Raw genomic sequence first — 22,074 nt, 5'->3', positions numbered from 1 at the left:
TACTACCTTTCACATATGTAGTTACTCATACATGTACCACTGAGATATACATTCCCTCACGACTTATAGTTAGCTGAACTAACTATAACAGGGTAATTTCAATATTTTTGTACGAGTGAAATATCCAACTAACTATAACGCCCCTGAAACCTATGTTTTTTTCAGTGAATTTTAAAGGTTTTTTAAATGCTAATTTCTAACTAAAACGTGCCTGAAACCTTTGGTTTTTTCAGTGAATATATATATATATACATATATATATATATATATACATATACATATATATACTGCTTCCAAAGTTGTCCACCTTTAAGTAGCACTCAACCAGCAGCTTGGTTTATGTGTACGTAGGGACGGGGATCCACTTGTAGGAGCCACTCCGTAGTGGATTTGCCTGACGCATTTCGAAGCGCCATATGCTTCTCTTCAGAGGCTTTAACGGAAGCGGTGTGTGCAACCGCTGACCCACTTCACCATTTTCCATATGACACTCCCACCAATGGGAGGCTCAGATGAGACTATGCATTATGGGAAGTGTAGTGCGGAGAGCACACAATCAAGTCCTGTATGGACCCTGCAAGTGGGCCCGTCCTCAATCTTGTATATGGCTGCTGTTTCACTTTCGTGACCCCAAGAATTACGGGGTGGTGCATACTCAGCGGCTGGGCGGCCGCGTGTTATATACTGCTCCAAAAGTTGTTCACTTTTAAGTAGCACTCAACCAGCAGCTTGGTTTATGTGTAGGTAGGTACGGGGATCCACTTGTAGGAGCCGCTCGGTAGTGGATTTGCCTGATGCGTTTCGAAGCTCCATATGCTTCTCTTCAGAGGCTTTAACAGAAGCGGTGTGCGCAACCGCTGACCCACTTCACCATTTTCAATATGACACTCCCACCAATGGGAGGCTCAGATGAGACTGTGCATTATGCGAAGTGTAGTGCGGAGAGCACACAATCAAGTCCTGTATGGACCCTGCAAGTGGGCCCGTCCTCGATCCTGTATACGGCTGCTGTTTCACTTTCGTGACCCCCAAGAATTAGCGGGTGGTGCATACTCCGCGGCTGGACGGCCGCATGTTATATACTGCTCCAAAAGTTGTCCACTTTTAAGTAGCACTCAACCAGCAGCTTGGTTTATGTGTAGGTAGGGACGGGGATCCGCTTGTAGGAGCTGCTCCGTAGTGGATTTGCCTGACGTGTTTTGAAGCTCCATATGCTTCTCTTCAGAGGCTTTAACGGAAGCGGTGTGCGCAACCTCTGACCCACTTCACCATTTTCCATATGACACTCCCACCAATGGGAGGCTCAGATGAGACTGGGCATTATGGGAAGTGTAGGGCGGAGAGCACACAATCAAGTCCTGTATGGACCCTGCAATTGGGCCCATCCTCGATCCTGTATACGGCTGCTGTTTCACTTTCTTGACCACCAAGAATTACGGGGTGGTGCATACTCCGCGGCTGGACGGCCGCGTGTTATATACTGCTACAAAAGTTGTCCACCTTTAAGTAGCACTGAACCAGCAGCTTGGTTTATGTGTAGGTAGGGACGGAGATCCGCTTGTAGGACATACATCTCCACTCAATCACTTGTACAGTCACTCATACTTACAGTCACTCCATACAGGACTATTATATGCATTTATACACCTATATAGACACTCACACACCGCCAATCATCCATTGAGGTACTGACCCACCTAGTCAGTCATGCAAATAATTAATCACAGTCCAATTTACTCACCTATACAGTTAAACACACTCAAGTTCACGTACTCATAAAAATACTAACAAAGTCTGACGCTCTTATACAATTACTGATACAAGCACACACTCAGCCATACAGCCACTCCAGCAATCACACACTCTCACATATAGATAGTTATATACTCTTACACACATATACACTACGTTTCACATATGTAGTTACTGACACATGTACAACTGAGATATACATTCAATCACTAACACAGCCATACATACACTCAATCAACCATACAGTCCATCACAGTTGCACTCTTAAAACCATGCACCCATAGAATCACCCACTCACACATCTATGCACAGAGTCACACACACCCTACCCACACAAACACTCAGGCACCCATACAGATACTCAGACAACCAATCAATAACACATATAGACACTCATATAGCTATTGACAAAACCATGCAGCCACTTATACACCAACACACAGACACATACAGACATTCACACAGTTTAGTCACTAGTCTGCAGTAAGATACATTTAATGACTCACTTATAGAGTCAGTTAAGCACCTAGAAAATCATCCATTCACACACTTGTACACCCACTCATTCTTCAACAGGCCTTACCCTATATATATTAAACATATTAAAACTTTACAGAAACACAGACTCACTGGATGACGTCATCAGTGATGTCATTTGAGATGTCATCAGTGATGTCATCAGTGATGTCACTGACCATGTCATGAGTGATGTAATATGTGACGTCATCAGCAGTGCATTGCGAGGACGCGAGTTATAGTTAGCTGAACTAACTATAACAGGGGAATTTCTAGGGTTTTGTACGAGGGAAATGTCCAGCTAACTATAACGCCCCTGAAACCTAGGTTTTTTTTCAGTGAATTTCTAAGGTTTTTTAAATGCCAATTCCTAACTATAACGTGCATGAAACTTATGGTTTTTTCAGTGAATTTCAAAGGTTTTTTAAATGCTAATTCCTATCTATAACTTATCTCTAAAGATATCATGTTTAATGATTTTCATTGGATTTCTATATTTTTCAAATTCCGTGTGTCAATTTCATTAATTATGGTTTTTTAAAATTCTTTTTTATCACCATTTTTTAAACTTATTTTTTTAATTAATTCTTTTAAAAATTAGAAAATCTTATTTGTTTTTGAAAGACCACACCCAATTCAATCATTCTTCTTTCACCTTCTTTGGAGGAGCATCTCTTTGCAGAGAAGAAGATTTTTTAGACTAAGTTTACACTTAGCTCTAACTTTTTTTAACTAAAAATGGCTTCAGGGCAGCAGGCATCACCTGCATCTCCTCATTCATCTGAGGATGAATTTTTGGAGGAGGCACCACGCCCACAACGTTTGTCTTCAGTGGTGTGGACATTTTTTAATTTTCCCGAGGGGCAAACAAAGACCAATGCCACCTTGGTCACGTGCAAGATTTGCAAAAGAGTGCTGTCGCGATGGGATCCTAACAAGAAATACTCGTGCGACACAGCAAGTATGCATCCGAATAATCTTGCACGAGAAGAGTGCAAACAGATGAGAAATACTCCTGCTCCTGCGCCTTCCACCTCATCGTGGGACTTGTGGGACACCCCCGCGCCGCACGCCGCACGGCCACCAGCTGCTGCGTGTGCCCCTTGCCTGCCCTCTGCCTCACTGCTGCCTCGTTTGCCGGTTGCCGGCTGCCGCCGCTGCGGTTGTTTTTGCCCTTGTTTTGTCGAGAATTTGTGCCTGATTTGTATAACTTTCTTTTTTCCTTGCTTTGTCGAGAATTTGTGCCTGTTCTGTTTAATTTTTATTTTCCCCGTGTTGTGGTTTCCTTCCTTGCTGCCCGCCTACCCCTCCGCCCTCCCTTCCCGCCACCGCCGCTCTTCCCCGCCCCTTTTTCTATTCTGTACCCTCCCCGCTCCCGCCTCCCAGCTGCTCCGCCCACCCGCGCACTTGGCCTTAAATGGCGACCGTGCGACGCAGGTGAGTGTGACCCACTTGTGGGACACCCCCGCGCCGCACGGCCACCAGCTGCTGCGTGTGCCCCTTGCCTGCCCTCTGCCTCACTTCCCCGTGTTGTGGTTTCCTTCCTTGCTGCCCGCCTACCCCTCCGCCCTCCCTTCCCGCCACCGCCGCTCTTCCCCGCCCCTTTTTCTATTCTGTACCCTCCCCGCTCCCGCCTCCCAGCTGCTCCGCCCACCCGCGCACTTCGCCTTAAATGGCGACCGTGCGAACGCGCAGCGGCCACGCGCAGCGGGCGCGCCGATTGCGCGCCGAAGGTGCGCCAAAGGTAAGGTGAGGTAAGCCCGTCTGCGCCCGTCCACGCCTGGACCGCACCCAGTGCCAGGACCCCTGGCCCACGAGGACCCCGACCGACCCGCCTGACGTACTCCGCCGCCACCCTCACCGCTCTCAACACCGGCCGACTCCCAGAATGCCATCAAGCCACTCCACGACGTACCCACGGACCCTTCAGCTGCCACGCCTGCAAGTTCACTTGCATCCGGACCTGCCTCGCACCAGCAGCACCCACCTCAAGTGCATCCTGCTCAACACCCGCTCCGTCCACAGACACGCCATCGAACTCTGGAACCTCCTAGACGCCACAGCCCCTGACGTTGCCTTCCTCACGGAGACCTGGATGAACGCCTCTTCAGCTCCCGACATCGCCATCGCCATCCCAGAGGGCTACAAGATCGTCCGGAGGGACCGAAACGCCAACCAGATGGGAGGAGGCATCGCCATCAGCCACAGGAGCACCATCCGTCTCACGACCAGCACCGACAACACCCTGACCAGCGCCGAACACCTGCATTTCCAGATCCACACCAACTCGAACACCACCCTCAGAGGCACCCTGATCTACCGACCCCCTGGACCACGCACACAATTCAGCGAGGACATCGCCGACTTCGTCAGCCCGCATGCCCTCCCCTCCGCTGACTACATCCTCCTGGGAGACCTCAACTTCCATCTGGAGAATAACAACGACCGCAACACCAGCACCCTGCTCGACAACCTCGCCAACCTGGGACTCAAGCAACTGGTGTCCACCCCCACCCACCTCGCCGGACACACACTCGACGCTGTCTTCTCATCCAGCAAGGACATCGACTTCAGCCACGCCACAGAGCTTCAATGGACGGACCACAGCTGCGTCCACTTCACCTTCAAGAAAACGACGACCCACCAACACCAGCAACAGGCCGCCCGCAGAAGCTGGAACAAGATCACAGCAGACCAGCTCGCCACCTCCCTGAGCCAGCACCCTCCTGCCAGCTCAGCGAACCCCAGCCAGGCCGCCGACAACCTCACGAAGTGGATCAGCAACTGTGCGGACGAACTCGCCCCACGGAGGACCCCGCCCAGCAGACCCGGCAGCAAGAAAGCCCCATGGTTCACCGACGAACTCAAGAGCTCCAAGAAGAACTGCCGAGCCCTCGAGAAAGTCTGGAGAAGGGAACCGACACCGGACAACAGGACCTCCTTCAAACTTGCCACCCGGAAACACCACCAGCTGATCCGCGCCGCCAAGAAAACAGCATTCAAGGACCGGTTGGACAACAACGCACACAACTGCAAGGAACTCTTCAACATCGTGAAAGAGCTTTCCAACCCCAGTGCAGGAAACAACGACATCACCCCATCGCAAGACCTCTGCAACTCCCTCGCTTCATACTTCCACAACAAGATCGCGGACATACACAACAGCTTCAACAAGCAACCAACGCACACCATGACCGAGCAACCACCCCCCACCACCACCCTCCACGCCTGGACCCCGATCAGCACCGAAGACACCATCCGCACGATGAACTCCATCCACTCCGGATCACCGACCGACCCCTGCCCTCACCACGTCTTCAACAAGGCCGACGCTGTCATCGCACCCCACCTGCGAGACATCATCAACACATCCTTCGACACCACCATCTTCCCTGAGAGCTGGAAACACGCCGAACTCAGCGCTCTACTCAAGAAACCAACAGCGGACCCCACCGACCTCAAGAATTACCGCCCCATCTCGCTCCTCCCGTTTCCAGCCAAAGTCATCGAGAAGACCGTCAACAAGCAGATGGCCGCTTTCCTCGAGACGAACGGATCCCTCGACCCCTCACAGTCCGGCTTCCGAGCCAAACACAGCACCGAGACCGCCCTCATCGCCGCCACCGATGACATCCGAGCCCTGATGGACAATGGAGAAACAGCGGCCCTCATCCTCCTAGACCTCTCCGCGGCATTCGACACGGTCTGCCACCGCACCCTAGTACGGCGCCTCAGCAACATCGGAATCCAGGACAAGGCGCTGGAATGGATCATCTCCTTCCTCGACGGAAGAACACAGAGAGTCCGCCTACCACCGTACAAGTCAGAGGCCTCCGGAGTCATCTGCGGCGTCCCCCAAGGATCATCTCTGAGCCCTACCCTCTTCAACGTCTACATGAGCCCCCTCGCGGCCATCGTACGCAAACACAACCTCAGCATTATCTCCTACGCCGACGACACCCAGCTGATCCTCTCCCTGACCAACGACCCCGCCGCCGCCAGAGCCAACCTGCACGAAGGGATGAAAGAGGTAGCCGAGTGGATGACGACCAGCCGCCTGAAACTGAACTCGGACAAGACGGAGGTCCTCATCCTGGGCTCCTCTCCCTCCGCCTGGGACGACTCCTGGTGGCCTCCCGCCCTGGGCACCGCACCCAAACCGACAGACCATGCACGCAACCTGGGCTTCATCCTGGACTCCTCCCTCTCCATGACCAGGCAAGTCAACAACGTCTCCTCGGCATGCTTCAACATCCTACGCATGCTACGGAAGATCTTCTGGTGGATCCCCACCGAGACCAGGAAGACCGTCACCCAGGCCCTCGTCACCAGCCGACTGGACTACGGCAACGCCCTCTATGCCGGTACCACCGCCAAGCTCCAGAAGAGACTCCAGCGGATCCAGAACGCCTCAGCCAGACTCATCCTCGACATCCCACGAACCAGCCACATCTCCGGACATCTGAGAGACCTTCACTGGCTCCCCGTCAACAAAAGAATCACCTTCCGCCTCCTCACCCACGCACACAAAGCCCTACACGACCAAGGCCCGAGCTACCTCAACAGCCGAGTCAACTTCTACGCTCCCAAACGCCACCTCCGATCAGCCAACCACGCCCTCGCCGCCGTCCCCCGCATCCGAAAAGCGACTACAGGAGGAAGGTCCTTCTCCTACCTGGCCGAAAAGACCTGGAACTCCCTCCCGACCGACCTGCGCCTGACCCAAGACCACCTCTCCTTCAGGAAGAAGCTGAAGACCTGGCTGTTCGAGCAGTAGCGGCTCCCCCCCCCCCCCCCCCCCAGCGCCTTGAGACCCTACGGGTATGTAGCGCGCTTTACAAGTGTCACTGATTGATTGATTGATCGCAGCCGAGCACTTCAAGAGTGCATCCATCAGCCCAAAACTTGGACATCCGTCCTCAATTTCAATTTTTAAAAGTGCTCTGCACTAAGTGCAATGCGACTTTGTGCTACGGTGAGCAGTCGATCGATCTGATCTGCCGCCGGCAAGAAAGTCACATTTGCTAGTTTTCTTCTTTTTTTTTTTTTTTTGTTTCCGTCAAGTTCATTGTTCGGTTCCTCCTGTTTTGTTTTTTTGGGGTGTTTTTTTCCTGAAAAACCAAAAAATCACAAAATTGTTAGAAAAACCAAAAAAAATATATAAAAGAAGAAAAAAAAAGTTCTTCTAAGAACTAGCGTTCCTGGTTTAAAAAAAGAGCTAAATTTCTTTGCTAGTGTGTGAACGTTTAGATGAATGTATGTGTAGTACGTAATTGACCGAATGAATGCATTAGTATGGTGAATGTATAAGTTCAGAACTATGAGGAAGTGGTGCAGCATCACACAGTAACCTCTTTAACTGCAGTGTGCTGTAGTACTTCTGAAGCACAGGGATGCAACATATGTACATAAATATGTTGCAAATCTATGCTTCTCTCTGCACGGCTGCTTAAACTGCAGCCATGTGGTGACACAGGCACCCTTGCACCATAGTGCAAGGATATCTGTGTCATGTGCTGTTTGTTTTTCTACAGGAAGACACACCTTCCTGCACAAAAACAATGAGAAAATGCATTTTTCTCCTTCAATGTATGCTGAACATTTCAGCATGCATTGAAGATATAAAAATGTGGAGAAATGAAAACAATTCTCCTTGTTGTGCTTTCCTACACCAATTTTAGAATGGTGCAGCATTCACACACATATCGAGATTTATGATTTCTGATAAATCTAGACATGTGTCTTGTTCCATGAGTATTCAGTGCAATCATGCACAACAACACTTACAGAACACCCTTTCAACACAAAGTGGCATAATGAGGTTGTATTTACATGGAGTATAAAAAATGCACAAAGTGCCTTTTCCTCTCTTTGTAAATATGAAAGAGTGTCTTGCGCAATAACTATGTTACAAAAAGTGACAGATTTCCGGTTTTCAAAATTCCTTGCGAATGATAGAAGGTAAGCACAGAGTTTTGTCTGCAAAGATGTTCAAAGAAGAATGATTGAAATTATTGCGGTCCTTCAATAGGTACAATGGGAAATATTATGAACCCCTCAAATCTCTTTTTTTGCAGGTCACATGATATCTGATTATGGTCAGATTTAAAAACTACATAGGTATAAACAGAGTGTTTTTAGAAAAGTGTTTCAACTTTGTAGCTTCTTGCAGACCTCCTCATTCTGCATATTGAGACTTAGTTAAACTTACCTTCACAGTAATAGGAATAAAAAATGGTATACATTTTTTATCAGATTTTCATTGCAATCTAAATTCATATGAATTGCTTATTTTAAAATTTGGATCTGTGAAAGAAAAGGAAAAACAAATTATAACATGGAATAATACATTTTTTACAACACAGCATAATTTCCACAAAGTAATTTGTTTGCCTTTTGCTGTTCTCAGATTATATTTAATTTCACTAGAAATAGTGATTTCAATCATACTCATCACTTAACAGCGGGCAAAAAAAAAACAATCAGAAAGATTGTTAAAAAAAAACCAACATGCTATTCTCAGTAAAATACCACAAGATACAAATCACACATATATAAAATGCTTATGGCTAACAAAACTGTATAAGTTTAACTTACAAAAACTGTAAATGTTGCTGCTTTAAAATATTCACCGAATCTGAGGATGAACTTTTGGAGGAGGCACCACGCCCACAACGTTTTTCTTCAGTGGTGTGGAAATGTTTTTCTTTTCCCGAGGGGCAAACAAAGACCAATGCCACCTTGGTCACGTGCAAGATTTGCAAAAGATTGCTGTCGCGAGGGGATCCTAACAAGAAATACTCGTGTGGCATGGCAAGTATGATGACACACGAACAATCTTGCACGAGAAGAGTGCAAACGGATGAGAAACACTCCTGCTCCTTTGCCTTTCTGAGTTTCTTTTCTCTTTCTTTCTTTTCTGGCATGATTTCTCTATTTTAACATTGAAAAACAGTATCTGTAAAAAAGAATCACAAATAAATGTATATTAATACCTTTCAAATTTATACCATTCCATTACTGTACAAACACATTTTATATAAAAACTGACTAAGAAACTATAGCCCTGAACCACAAGTGTGACGATGGTTAAAACACTACATGCATAGTGCATACTACTTTGAAGCAGTTCACGTCCTAAAGCCTACCTCACTAAGGGCCTCATGTAGGTAGCCAAATACCGGTCGGTAACGGCCGATTTTCGGTAATTATACCGTTACCGACCGGTATTTTGGCTATTGGTATGTAGGGGGACAAATTTTGGTTTCGGAATTTACCGAATCGGTAAAATTACCGAATCGGTAATAATACCGAATCGGTAATGTTACCGAATCGGTAACTTTTCCGAATCGGTAATTTTACCGATTCGGTAAATTCCGAAACCAAAATCGAGATGTAGGGGGAGTGTGTGGGTGTGTTTAAGAGTCGGTATTTACCACCAACTTATAGTTGGTGGTAAATAATTAATGTATGTGTTTATGCATTTTTACGCGCGTAGCAGTGTGCAATGTGGCATACATACATGCCCTTAGGGCATGTATGTGTGCCACATGTGCACACATGGCCGAATCAGGGGTGCAACAGGGTGTCAATGTGACACCCTGCCACCCTTGCATGTGTTCCCCCCATTACCGAATCGGTATTTACCGATTCGGTAATGTGGCATACCTTCCCATCAATGGGAAGGTATGCCTCGTTACCGAATCGGTAAATACCGATTCGGTAATTACCGAATTGTAACGAATCGGTAAAAAATACCGACTCATTACCTACATACGAGTTACCACTTCTAAAATACCGATTCGGTATCGTTCGGTATTTTAGAAGTGGTAACTGGTATGCTACCTACATGAGGCCCTAAAAGACTACATGCTAACTGACTGAATGATTACAGTACTATAAGGAGACACAATGGGTGAGTAACAGGGTGTTTGCTAGAAGTGTATGAATACTGACTTGAGAATTGAAGGTGTGAAAGACAACTGTGGAGGTGGTTAAGAGGACTGCATATATAGTGGATAGGCGTTTGAACTTTGAAGCAGTCCATGTGCTAAGGCCCGGCTCACTGCATGAGTACTTGGGTACTGACTGAATGATTAGAGTACAGCAAGGAGAGTGCCTGGGTGAAATTATAAGTGGTTGGCTTTTGGCACAGTGAAGGGATTAGTACTTGGTACTGAATGGGTCACTAGAGGAGTGCAAAGGGAGTGACAGGATGTTTGCTGTACTGTATGGATACTGACTAGGGAATTGAAGGTGTGAAAGACAAGTGTATAGTATATTAGAAGACTGCATGCCTACTGCATAGACATTTTAAGCAGTCTTTGTGGTAATGTATGGTTCACAACATGAGTACTTGGAAACTGACTAAATCATCAGACTACTGCTAGGACAGTGCCTGGGTAAAACTTTTACATTTTCAGTTCTGGCGCAGTGAAGAGAATAGTACATGGTACTGCACTTTAGTGTCAAACCATGACTCATTTTATCAATGCATAAGCAAGGACTAGCTGCTAATGCTACTAAAACTTGACAACATGACCGGTTTTAAAACAGTTATCTGTCAGCAAATAGTCAATGTTACCAGATGCTTCTCTCACAATCCTTACCCAAATGCACACAGACTCACAGTGTGATTCTAGACAAACAACACTATCCCTTGCACTATACCAAAACACATTTCTTCATCTAGAAGGAGTACTACATTTTAGTGTAGAAACATAACTCATTTCACAAATTCATAAACAATGACTGGTTTCTAATTCTACCAAAATATAAAAACAGCAGAGTTATCTGTCTGCCAACACATGAAAAACACAAATGCTTATCACAGAATGGTTTCTACATGCACACACACTGTCAATAAGATTGTAGAGAAATTTTAGCAGGAGAAATTCATTAGTCTGATTAAAATCAAAATAGTCTAAATACATCCCCTCACAATTAAATAACTCACCTTTCGAGTTGTTTTGTAGATTAAGAAGTATATCAGTCACCCACCAGATATCAGTCACACACCAGATTTTCTTATACAGAATCTCTGCACTGTGCACCTCTCAGCAAAACCAAAGAATGGCAAAGTTTCCCTTTCATTTTCCACACATATACATGTAAACACCAAATCACATGTCTTCACACTTAAATTCAAAAGCAAACACACATTTCTATTGGTTAAACATTTCAACCCCTTCCAAATGACATAAATTTGAACCCTTCCCCCAATCTGCCTTCTGCCTGTTACCATAGAAACAGGTCATGGAACACTGTACTGAGCACCCAGGTCACAAGTTCAGCACACAATGTTGCTAATCAAGACAGCAAGTGTGTTTGACTTTTCAACTTATCAGCTTATCATATATAATGTTCCTTACAATCAGTTTTTGTTAACCAATAAGAATCATGCATTTAAAAACAGAAATATACACCCTACCTTTCAGTGTAGAAGGGTGTCAAGCAACCAATGATTTGTCTTTTTTCAAAACTGTATCTTAGTCACCATTTTAGAAACATCTTACTTTCCAAACTGCCATTTCATTTACAGAGATCATCTGAGTGCATCCAGACCTCCTTTCAAGATGCTTAGAGTGTGGATTGTGGGACACAGCTATATTTTCTGGAGCCAAAGGTATGCAGAAAACAAAGGTATTCACAAAGACCTAGGTTTGCCAAATGTAGACATTAAATGGATTGGACAGAGAGGGTTAAAGTGGCACCAATTGATGCCATTGGTGAAATCCTTCATGCATATCCAACACCCTGACCTCATAATAGTGCACTGTGGTGGCAATGACCTAGGCACTTTGACTGGGGTAGGTCTGGAAATCCTTATGAAGGACACCTTTGCAGAACTGATTTCACTTTTCCACAAAACTGCCTTTGTGTATTCTAACATATGCCAAATGTAAATGTAAATGTAAATGTCAAGGTACTTATAGAGCGCACTGTCACCAGACGGCCACCTTGCGGTGTCGCCTTTGCGGTTTCCTGGCGCCGATACTCATACCGCTGTGGAACCCCTCCTGGCTTTCCCTGTGAGTGTCCACTCCTGGGCACCCCCAGGGTGAAGCCAGGCATCCTTAGCGCTGTTGGGGCCGGTGTGGAGGCTAAGCAAGCTATTGCCCAGAGTTGCAGCGTGGGGCCCGTGATTAGAATAGGCACCGAGGCGAGAATAGACAGGTCCGAGGAATTTGAGCCCAAGCCCCGCCGAGGCGGGAATCGAACCCTGGTCCCTGGCCAGAACTCTGCTTCAGGGTCTGCCGCTCTAACCATTGAGCCACACTCCTCCACCAAAGGCAGAAATGGAACTGGTCCGATCATTTTTCTCCACAAATTGAGAAAGCTAGGAAACATGTGAATAAATCTGTTTCTGCTTTTCTCTGAGACTATAGAATGGGGTCCATTTACAATAACAATCTGCGCTTTCATATACAAGAGATGTATAGGAGAGATGGAGTACACTTTACTGATGAAGGAAACAGAGTCTTCCTCAACAACTTTAGACTCTGTATAGGTACTTACTTATAAGTACCAAAAACTCTCAATGAACACAACGGCTCTTTTTAGAGCCACTCAAGAACAAAACACTTAAGCTTGATCTTTATCTCCCAAAAATGTCAATTTTTTTTCCTTGGATCCTCACACCCGACGCGAGAGAATCCGTGCATCCAACGTGTAAGGATGCGCGCACCCTGCGCGCATTTCGCCGTTTTTTTTTTTTTAAAGGGGGCCCCAGGGGGTCCTTCTGGGACCCCCTAAGCACCTCTAGAGGGTCAGAGTATTTCCACTCTGCCCCATTTATATGTTTTACACACTTATTCCCCTTGCTTCTTCAGCCTCGCTTCTACCGAGGCAGAAAATGGCCACCAACAGTTCCTGGTTTCGAATGTAGACAGACACTCGACAGCCAAATAGCATTCAGCGTGTGATCAGGAGGGTGCGCGCTCGGTTCGGGGAGGGTGCGCTTACGGTGCGGGTAGGGTGCGCGGACCCTCCCCGGCCATAGATATCACTAACATTTTTACCCTAATTTTCTCAGTTACTACTGAACAGATTCACACCATTTATGCAAAAGGCACGAGTCTGAACTGAGGACAACCTTTTTGCCAAATTTGGTGTCATTCCGTTCAGCGGTTCGGGCTGTAGCTGCGACAACAGATCCTATGGGAAATTGCATGGGGAAAATGCATTTTGGGACCCCCCTTTTTTCTCGGCCCCCGCTTGATGAATCACCACAAAACTTTCAGGGTAGGAGCGGAGTGGAGCTGGCCAGAAGTTTGGAAAGTTTTGCGAGGATTCATCAACCGGCGCCAGACTTATTGGGTCTAGAATGCTGCGGATTTCTTATGGAAAATAGGTCCTAACTATAACTATCTACTGGCGACCGCCAGTAGATAATATATATATATATATATATTCACTGAAAAAACCATAGGTTTCAGGGGCGTTATAGCTAGTTGGACATTTCAATCGTACAAAACCATTGAAATTCCCCCGTTATAGTTAGTTCAGCGAAATATAACTCGCGCCCCTGCAATGCACTGCTGATGACGTCACATATTACATCACCCATGACATGGTCATTGACATCACTGATGACATCACTGATGACATCTCAAATGACATCACTGATTACATCAATGATGACATCATCCAGTGACTGTGTGTTTCTGTAACGTTTAAATATGTTTAATATATTTATAGGGAAAGGTGTATTGAAGAATGAGTGGGTGTTTAAGTGTCTGAATGAATGATTTACTAGGTGCATGACTGACTCTATAAGTGAGTGATTAAACATATCTTTCTGAATGCATGGGTTAGTGACTAAACTGTGTGAATCTCTGTATCCGTCTGTCTGTTGGTGTGTAAGCGGCTGCATTGGTTTGTGAATAACTACATGAGTATCTATATGAGTTATTCATTGGTTGTCTGAGTATCTGTATGGATGCCTGAGTGTTTGTGTGTGTGACTCTGTGCATAGATGTGTGAGTGGGTGATTCACTGGGTGCATGGTTTCAAGACTGCATCTGTGATAGACTGTATGGGTGGGTGAGTGTGTGTATGGTTGTATTAGTGAGTGAATGTCTATTTCAGTGGTACATGTGTGAGTAACTACATATGTGAAAGGTAGTATATATGTGTGTGAGAGTATTTAAATGGCTATAAGTGAGAGTGTGTGATTGTGAGCGTGGCTGAATGGATGAGTATGTGCTTGTATCAGTGATGATTGTATAAGAGCATAAGAATGTGCTAGTATTTGTTTGACTAAGTGAGCTGGTGTGTGTATAACTGTATAGGTAAGTAAATGGGAGGGTGATAAAATATTTGCATGACTGAGTAGGTGTGTGAGTATGTCTATGGATGAGTGGCGGTGTATGAGTGTCTATATAGGTGTATGAGTGCATATGATAGTCCTGTACTGAGTGACCGTATTTATGAGTGACTGTACGGGTGAGTGAGTGGATGTTGGTGTAGACTTAAGAATCAGTGAGCGGGTATGTAGTTATAGGTCTTGGAGTGTCTATGGTTTTGAGAATGGCAGTCTGTAATTTAGAGTGGGTGTATCAAACGTTATATTACGGTGTGAGAAGATGCATGAAATTATCACATGGATGATGTCATCAGTGATGTCATTAGTGATGTCATTTGAGATGTCATCAGTGATGTCACTGACCATGTCATGAGTGATGTAATTTGAGACGTCATAAAGGAGTGCACTGCGGGGGGTGCGAGTTATAGTTAGCTGAACCAACTATAACAGGGGAATTTCAATGGTTTTGTACGAGTGAACTGTCCAACTAGCTATAACGCCCCTGAAACCTATGTTTTTTCAGTGAATTTCTAAGGTTTTTTAAATGCTAGTTCCTAACTATGCCTACAGAGGTAACACATGTGAAGAAAGAAGAAAAAACGCACAGAAAGAAGCCAGTCAGTCCAGTCAAAGCTTTTATTTCGGTAAAATACCATAAAAAGACATAAATACATAAATACATTTAAAACAAGATTAAATAGCATTGTATAGAGTGAAATCCATTAAAACATTAAAACAGTTCTATGGAACTTACACAATAAAAAGAAGATCTTTTCCACAAACGGGAAAAAAGTTAAAATTAATCCAGGGCCAGAGATATACACATAATACCTCAAAGAACTAAGATGGTGATATAGGTAGTACTGAATCAGGGGGGTGAGTAGCAGAAGACAAAAATTTGGACCTAACAAACCACATTGAGAGGAGGAATTTAGCCATTGCAAACACTACCAAAGGGGTGGTGTCATATTTCAGAATTCTGAACACCTCCATATAGTCCCTAAGACCCCTAGACTTGCATAGCTGGATGATCCACTTTTTCCGTGCAATGGTATATGAAGGACAAAAGAGAACAACATGCAGCTCTGTTTCGCAAGTAGCAGAGCATAGGGGGCACGAGCTAACGGGGTTTGCAACATTAGACCATCTATGGGTGAAATCTCTCAGTGGGAGCGAACCGTGTCTAAACTGCATGTAAAGTTTCTTAGCCAGAGGAGGTTGGATCACGTCTAGGAAGACTTTGAATTTGGGACTGCACTTAATATCCAGAAAAGTGTCAGTAAGCCTGCCCAGGGAGGAATGGAGTAAGATACCCTTCCTAAAAGATTTCAAAACCTCCCTCAATGAGTTCTTCGAAAGTGTACGACAGGTCACTTCCGGGGCAGACCATAAATTCCTCATCCCAATTAGGTTGCAAAGGTTCTTTATGTAGGCAAGCCAGGGGATCTTATCCGATTTTCCCCTTGCCATAATGTCACCGAGATCAAACCTATAGCTTTCCAACTCGGGCGTTGACCAAAGACGCCTCCAGAACTGAAGAGGACGGTCCAGGGCAATCTCTTTGATGGGGATCAAACCCAGATCCCATCTCAGGGGGATTAGTGGGGTGCTGACAGGTAGTTTCAGCAATCTCCTGATAAAGGAATTCTCAATAGATGAGAGGGAAGCGGGGGTAGAGTATCCCCATAATTCAGCACCATAAAGTGCTCCTCCCCTGGCTTGGGATTTGTAGATTTCCAATGGGGGGCCCAGAGGTTTGCACGAAGAGTTATTAAACACCTTCAGGATACCCCCCACTGATTGGGCTAGTCTCAAATTTGCCTTTGCCAAATGGGATCCCCAATTCATTTTATCATTAAGGGTCACCCCCAAATAGTCAAACGTGGCAACCCTGTCCAACTCAACCTCTCCCAGTTTAGGGTGGGGCAATTAAGTGAATTAGAACCAAAAACCATAAATTTGGTCTTAGAGAGGTTCAGTTCCAGATCCCTGATTTTACAAAAGGAGCAAAAGGCCTCTAGTGTACGCTGTATGCCCATGTAAGATTGGGATAACAAGAGCGTATCATCAGCGAACATCAGGGCCGGGACCTTACGCCCCGCCAAAACAGGGGAGTCCAGGTTAGCGGAGCGCAAAAGATACTCAATCAGCCCATTGATGAAAAGGGAGAAAAGGGTGGGGGCCAGGACACAGCCCTGCCTCACACCCTTCTCTACCGGGAATGGCCTGGAAATTTCCCCGCCTCTCCCATATCTCACCCTTGCATAGGTGCCTAGGTGGAGTCGTTTGAATAAGTGGCAAAGGTAGGGGGGGGCCCCCATCTCTAGCAAAATGGCCCAAAGTTTTTCCCTTTGCACCATATCAAAAGCGGACCGAAGGTCCACAAAGATCAGATACAAATTACCAGCACCCATGCTGACTGTCTTCCAATAGATCAAGAGTAATCTAAATAGTTGATCAATAGTAGAAACCTTAGCTCGGAACCCCGCCTGTAGGGAGGTTAGGATGTGTTGATCCTCCATCCAGATCTGCAGTCTGGATAAGAGGACTCGGGCGAACAGCTTCTGAAGAACATCAATCAGGCTTATGGGACGGTAATTGGCTGGGTCCAGTGGGGAAGATTTTTTGTGAATGGGTATGATTTCTGCACCCAACCAGGTGTCCGGGATTCTAAGGCCCTGCAAAATAGCATTAAAATATACACGTATATAAGGTGCCCAAATTTTTACATCACTTCGGTAGAGATCACCGGGGATCTTGTCGAGCCCCGGAGCTTTCCCTACTGAAAGGGAATTGAGGGCCAATTCGATTTCTGGGAGAGAAAAGAAGCTAGACTCAATGTCTTCCTGGCACAGCAAGTCCATTGCAGTATCAATCTGTGAGAGGCCTGCATCGTTGCTACCCGGAGGGTTACTGGCCGAGAAGAGGGGTTGGAAATGGGCGAGCCAGACCTCCTCACTGAGATTAGGAATAATTGCTGGGGTACTAGCTACAGTGCCCGATCGAACAATGTTCCAAAACGCCCTCGAGTCACGGTCAGCTAGAGCTTGGAGTAAATTTTGCCACCTTAGATCCTCCCACTCAGCTTTTGCTTCCTTGATCAGGTCTTTGTAGGTGGCCCTAGCCGCCCGGACACTGGACAAGGTACCCTCTTTCACTTCTATTAACAGGGCAGACTTAGCCCGCCTACAGGTACCATTGAACCAGTGCTCGGGCCTAAAGGGCCTTTGTTTTGAGGCCGTAGGGTTGTAAAAGAAGAAGCTAGCCAAACTACCAAGAAAATCCTTGTGGATAGTCTGGAGTTCGAGAAAGCGGGACTGCGGGATATCCCCAGCAGGACTCAAAAGATGAAAGACTGCTTCCAAGGAGCGGGTCACAGTACTATATATATCGGCCAGCTTTAAGTCGTCAGACGCTACCCTTTCCCACCTGATCCGTCTGCCACCTGCCGCTAGAACCAAATTCTCACTATGTAATGGAGATTGGGGCCTAAAAGATTCACTACCACCTAGATTGGTAATCAATTCCAGAGACAATAGGTTGTGATCGCTATCGACCCGTGGAATAATAGAAAAGGAGGCCAAATGGCCCCAGAATTCCACGTTCACAAAAACATAGTCGATAGTCGAACAGCTCCCTGCTCTGTTAAAGGTGAAAGACCCCGGCACGTCCGGGCAGAGTCTACCATTGCAGGCCCGCAAGGAGTGTGCAATGGTAAGCCTATTAATCTCAAGGGCAAGAGGGGAAAGACGTTTGGCCGGATAGGATATAAGATCTGGGATTAGATAGATTTCATCCTCCTGGCACGAGGGGGAAGGAATCCCTGGGAGGGGTTCAAAGTGGCAATTAAGATCTGCTCCAATTAGTTTATGGTACGCCGGTGGAAGAGAATGTAATACATTTTCCAGGGCGCCCAGGATAGACAGACCTAACTGAACCGGCTGGGGGCGCAAGTATACATTTATAACTACTAGTGAATAGCTAGCAGGAAAGGTTAGTAGCAGGCATAGAATATCAGGGGACTTTGGATCCAGTGACTTTACTGAACACCCCAAGTGTGTTGCAACCCATACAACTAGCCCCCCTGAAGGTCTCCCTCGCGTCCCCTGGACTGCTGGGACTGCGAATGATGCGTAACCCACCCTCCGTGGTATAGACCGTAGCCAGGTCTCTTGGAATATACAGATGTCATATTTGTCCATTAACTCTCCCCACTCGGGATCAGAGAGTTTGGACTCTAAACCGGCCATATTCCAGGACCCAACTAATGGTTTCCGGGAAGGTATACGGGGTGGGTTGTCCACCAGAGGGATGGGAGAGGGGGGGCTGTGGGAAGCAAAATGCACAAGGGGGTTCGACCCTGAAGAACCCACTGATGCGCTGGGGGACAGAGACGATGGGGAGGGGGGCCCAGGGCCACTCTCCGTACTCGGAGCTACCGAGGGCACCATCGTCAATATATCATGAACATCCTCATCCTGGATCCCCCCCACGGGCAAAAACTCACCCTTTCGAGGACTCAGATGTGATGGTCAGTCCACCGCATTAAGCACACCAAAACGGTTTTCAACCGGGATGTTAAAGTAGGAATTGTGTGGGGCCTGGTGGAAGTAAGGTAAATCAACTGGGTCCAGGGTATTGGAGATGGAATAGAAGTACCCCAAATGCGATGCCTCAATAGTACCCCTTCTGTGGTGCCCTCCCTGCGCCAGAATGTGATCTACTACTCTGGGGTCCCTAAAATTAATCAGGACACAGTCCCCCCCTAAGTCCTTTAAACGGGTCCCAAGCCAGCTAACCCTCCTAACATGAAGGATCTCCCCTCTCCCTGCTCCCTTCAGTGGTCTATTTTTGGACAGCCAGTGGATGACTTTATTTTTTAGTTCAAGATAGGATTCCCCCCTTCCATTCATTACCGGTGGAACTCCTGTGAGCACGATCACATAAGGTGCTGCCTCCGGAGGAAGCTGGACTAAAAGATGTGAATCATCCACGCTCCGGTGGAGTCGGTTCCCCCCCCCATGTAGGCGGGATTCATCCCCGTCTATATTCCGAGAACCTGAATCCCTGCAGCGGGTTAGCTGCTCATTTGATGGAACGACAGTAGGGACTCGGGGCATAGTCAGGGACAAATGAGGACCAGCGTTAAGGGAGGAGGCAGTTGGATGCACCATAGAAGGCTGGCCCGGATCCGTGGCCACCTGGATCGGGGGTAAAGGTGGCTGTGATTGGGGGGTGGAATTGGTAAGATTTACTTGAGAACTAGCACCCTCCGAACTGCCCAAGATGGGCATAGGATCCTGGGTTGGCTGCTTCTTCCCAAATCCTTTAGAATTAACTAAGGATACCAACCTGTCAATTTTAGATGACAGGGATTTAACCAGAAGGTTTAAAGACTGGTCTATGTGGGACTGGAGATCAATTAGTAGGGTAGTCACCCAGGTCGGAGGGATAGAAGTAGGGGGATGGTGGGTCGGGGCCAAGAGGGGAGAGCTATCTACAGCAGGGGCTGGTAAAAATCTCCTTTTTCTCTGTTTCTGTTTGGTTTGTTTTTTCCTTGGCTTAACCTGCTTTATGGGGGCCACAATAGAAACAAAGGAGGATGATGATAACCCCTCATCCACTAGAGCTGGCTCATCAATTTGCGCCTGAGCGCACGGTAGTTGCGTAAATGAGGGCAACATGGAAGACATAGCTTCAGGATCCACCTGATAAGAAGAAAAATCAGACAATCCATCTACAGGGGGGGCCATGTTGAATGCCGGTGTGATCGACAGCCGTTTTTCAGTATTTTCAATGGCTGTAGCCACCACCCCGATTGTCTTTTGCAGCATCTTGTCTATCGCTGTAAGACTAGGGATCTGAGAAGTAGAGTTGGCTAGCTGTCTAGTCATCGGACGACTAGCTGTAGATTTGGAGTGCTTCCCCATGCTTCTAAAGAGCCCCCAACAATAAGCAATGAAAAACTTATGGCACAACTCTCTAAAACCAACAATACTAGGTAAAAGGAACACACTCTAATTCAAGACAATGACTGACTATTATAATTAAAATGGAATTGGCCAATGGGAGTTCAATCACTACTAATCCGAGGAGCAGTACTTAGAGGGGCGGCCCAGCCCGGCCTCCTCCGGCCCCGGACGGCCACAGACGGTCCCGCCCTTGTCCCAGGCTTCTCCCGGCGCTGCCCGCGCGCTTCCCGCGTCGCGGGGGGCAGGGTCCGTTATATAGCGCCTCCGGGCGCGCTGAAAGCGTGTTTCCTGCTTCCGTTCCCAGGGAATCCTGGGTGATGTAGTTTCGTCGGGTGCTCCCCCCACACAGCGGTCGCGGCGGCAGGCGACGGCGGGAGGGAGACGCCACAGCCAGCAAGGAGTCCACAGCGCCAAAGAACTCAAGCCCACTCAGGTGCGTGGCAGTGATTCCCCCAAACTCTTTTGCAGGTTTCTGACTCGGCCCCCGCTCTGCCGGGGGCAGGGTCCGTTATATAGCGCCTCCGGGCGCGCTGAAAGCGTGTTTCCTGCTTCCGTTCCCAGGGAATCCTGGGTGATGTAGTTTCGTCGGGTGCTCCCCCCACACAGCGGTCGCGGCGGCAGGCGACGGCGGGAGGGAGACGCCACAGCCAGCAAGGAGTCCACAGCGCCAAAGAACTCAAGCCCACTCAGGTGCGTGGCAGTGATTCCCCCAAACTCTTTTGCAGGTTTCTGACTCGGCCCCCGCTCTGCCGGGGGCAGGGTCCGTTATATAGCGCCTCCGGGCGCTCTGAAAGCGTGTTTCCTGCTTCCGTTCCCAGGGAATCCTGGGTGATGTAGTTTCGTCGGGTGCTCCCCCCACACAGCGGTCGCGGCGGCAGGCGACGGCGGGAGGGAGACGCCACAGCCAGCAAGGAGTCCACAGCGCCAAAGAACTCAAGCCCACTCAGGTGCGTGGCAGTGATTCCCCCAAACTCTTTTGCAGGTTTCTGACTCGGCCCCCGCTCTGCCGGGGGCAGGGTCCGTTATATAGCGCCTCCGGGCGCGCTGAAAGCGTGTTTCCTGCTTCCGTTCCCAGGGAATCCTGGGTGATGTAGTTTCGACGGGTGCTCCCCCCACACAGCGGTCGCGGCGGCAGGCGACGGCGGGAGGGAGACGCCACAGCCAGCAAGGAGTCCACAGCGCCAAAGAACTCAAGCCCACTCAGGTGCGTGGCAGTGATTCCCCCAAACTCTTTTGCAGGTTTCTGACTCGGCCCCCGCTCTGCCGGGGGCAGGGTCCGTTATATAGCGCCTCCGGGCGCGCTGAAAGCGTGTTTCCTGCTTCCGTTCCCAGGGAATCCTGGGTGATGTAGTTTCGTCGGGTGCTCCCCCCACACAGCGGTCGCGGCAGCAGGCGACGGCGGGAGGGAGACGCCACAGCCAGCAAGGAGTCCACAGCGCCAAAGAACTCAAGCCCACTCAGGTGCGTGGCAGTGATTCCCCCAAACTCTTTTGCAGGTTTCTGACTCGGCCCCCGCTCTGCCGGGGG

The sequence above is a fragment of the Triturus cristatus genome, chromosome 2_1 (genome assembly GCF_964204655.1).
Source record: "Triturus cristatus chromosome 2_1, aTriCri1.1, whole genome shotgun sequence".
NCBI lineage: Eukaryota > Metazoa > Chordata > Amphibia > Caudata > Salamandridae > Triturus > Triturus cristatus.
Note: the sequence above shows the minus strand (reverse complement) of the source record.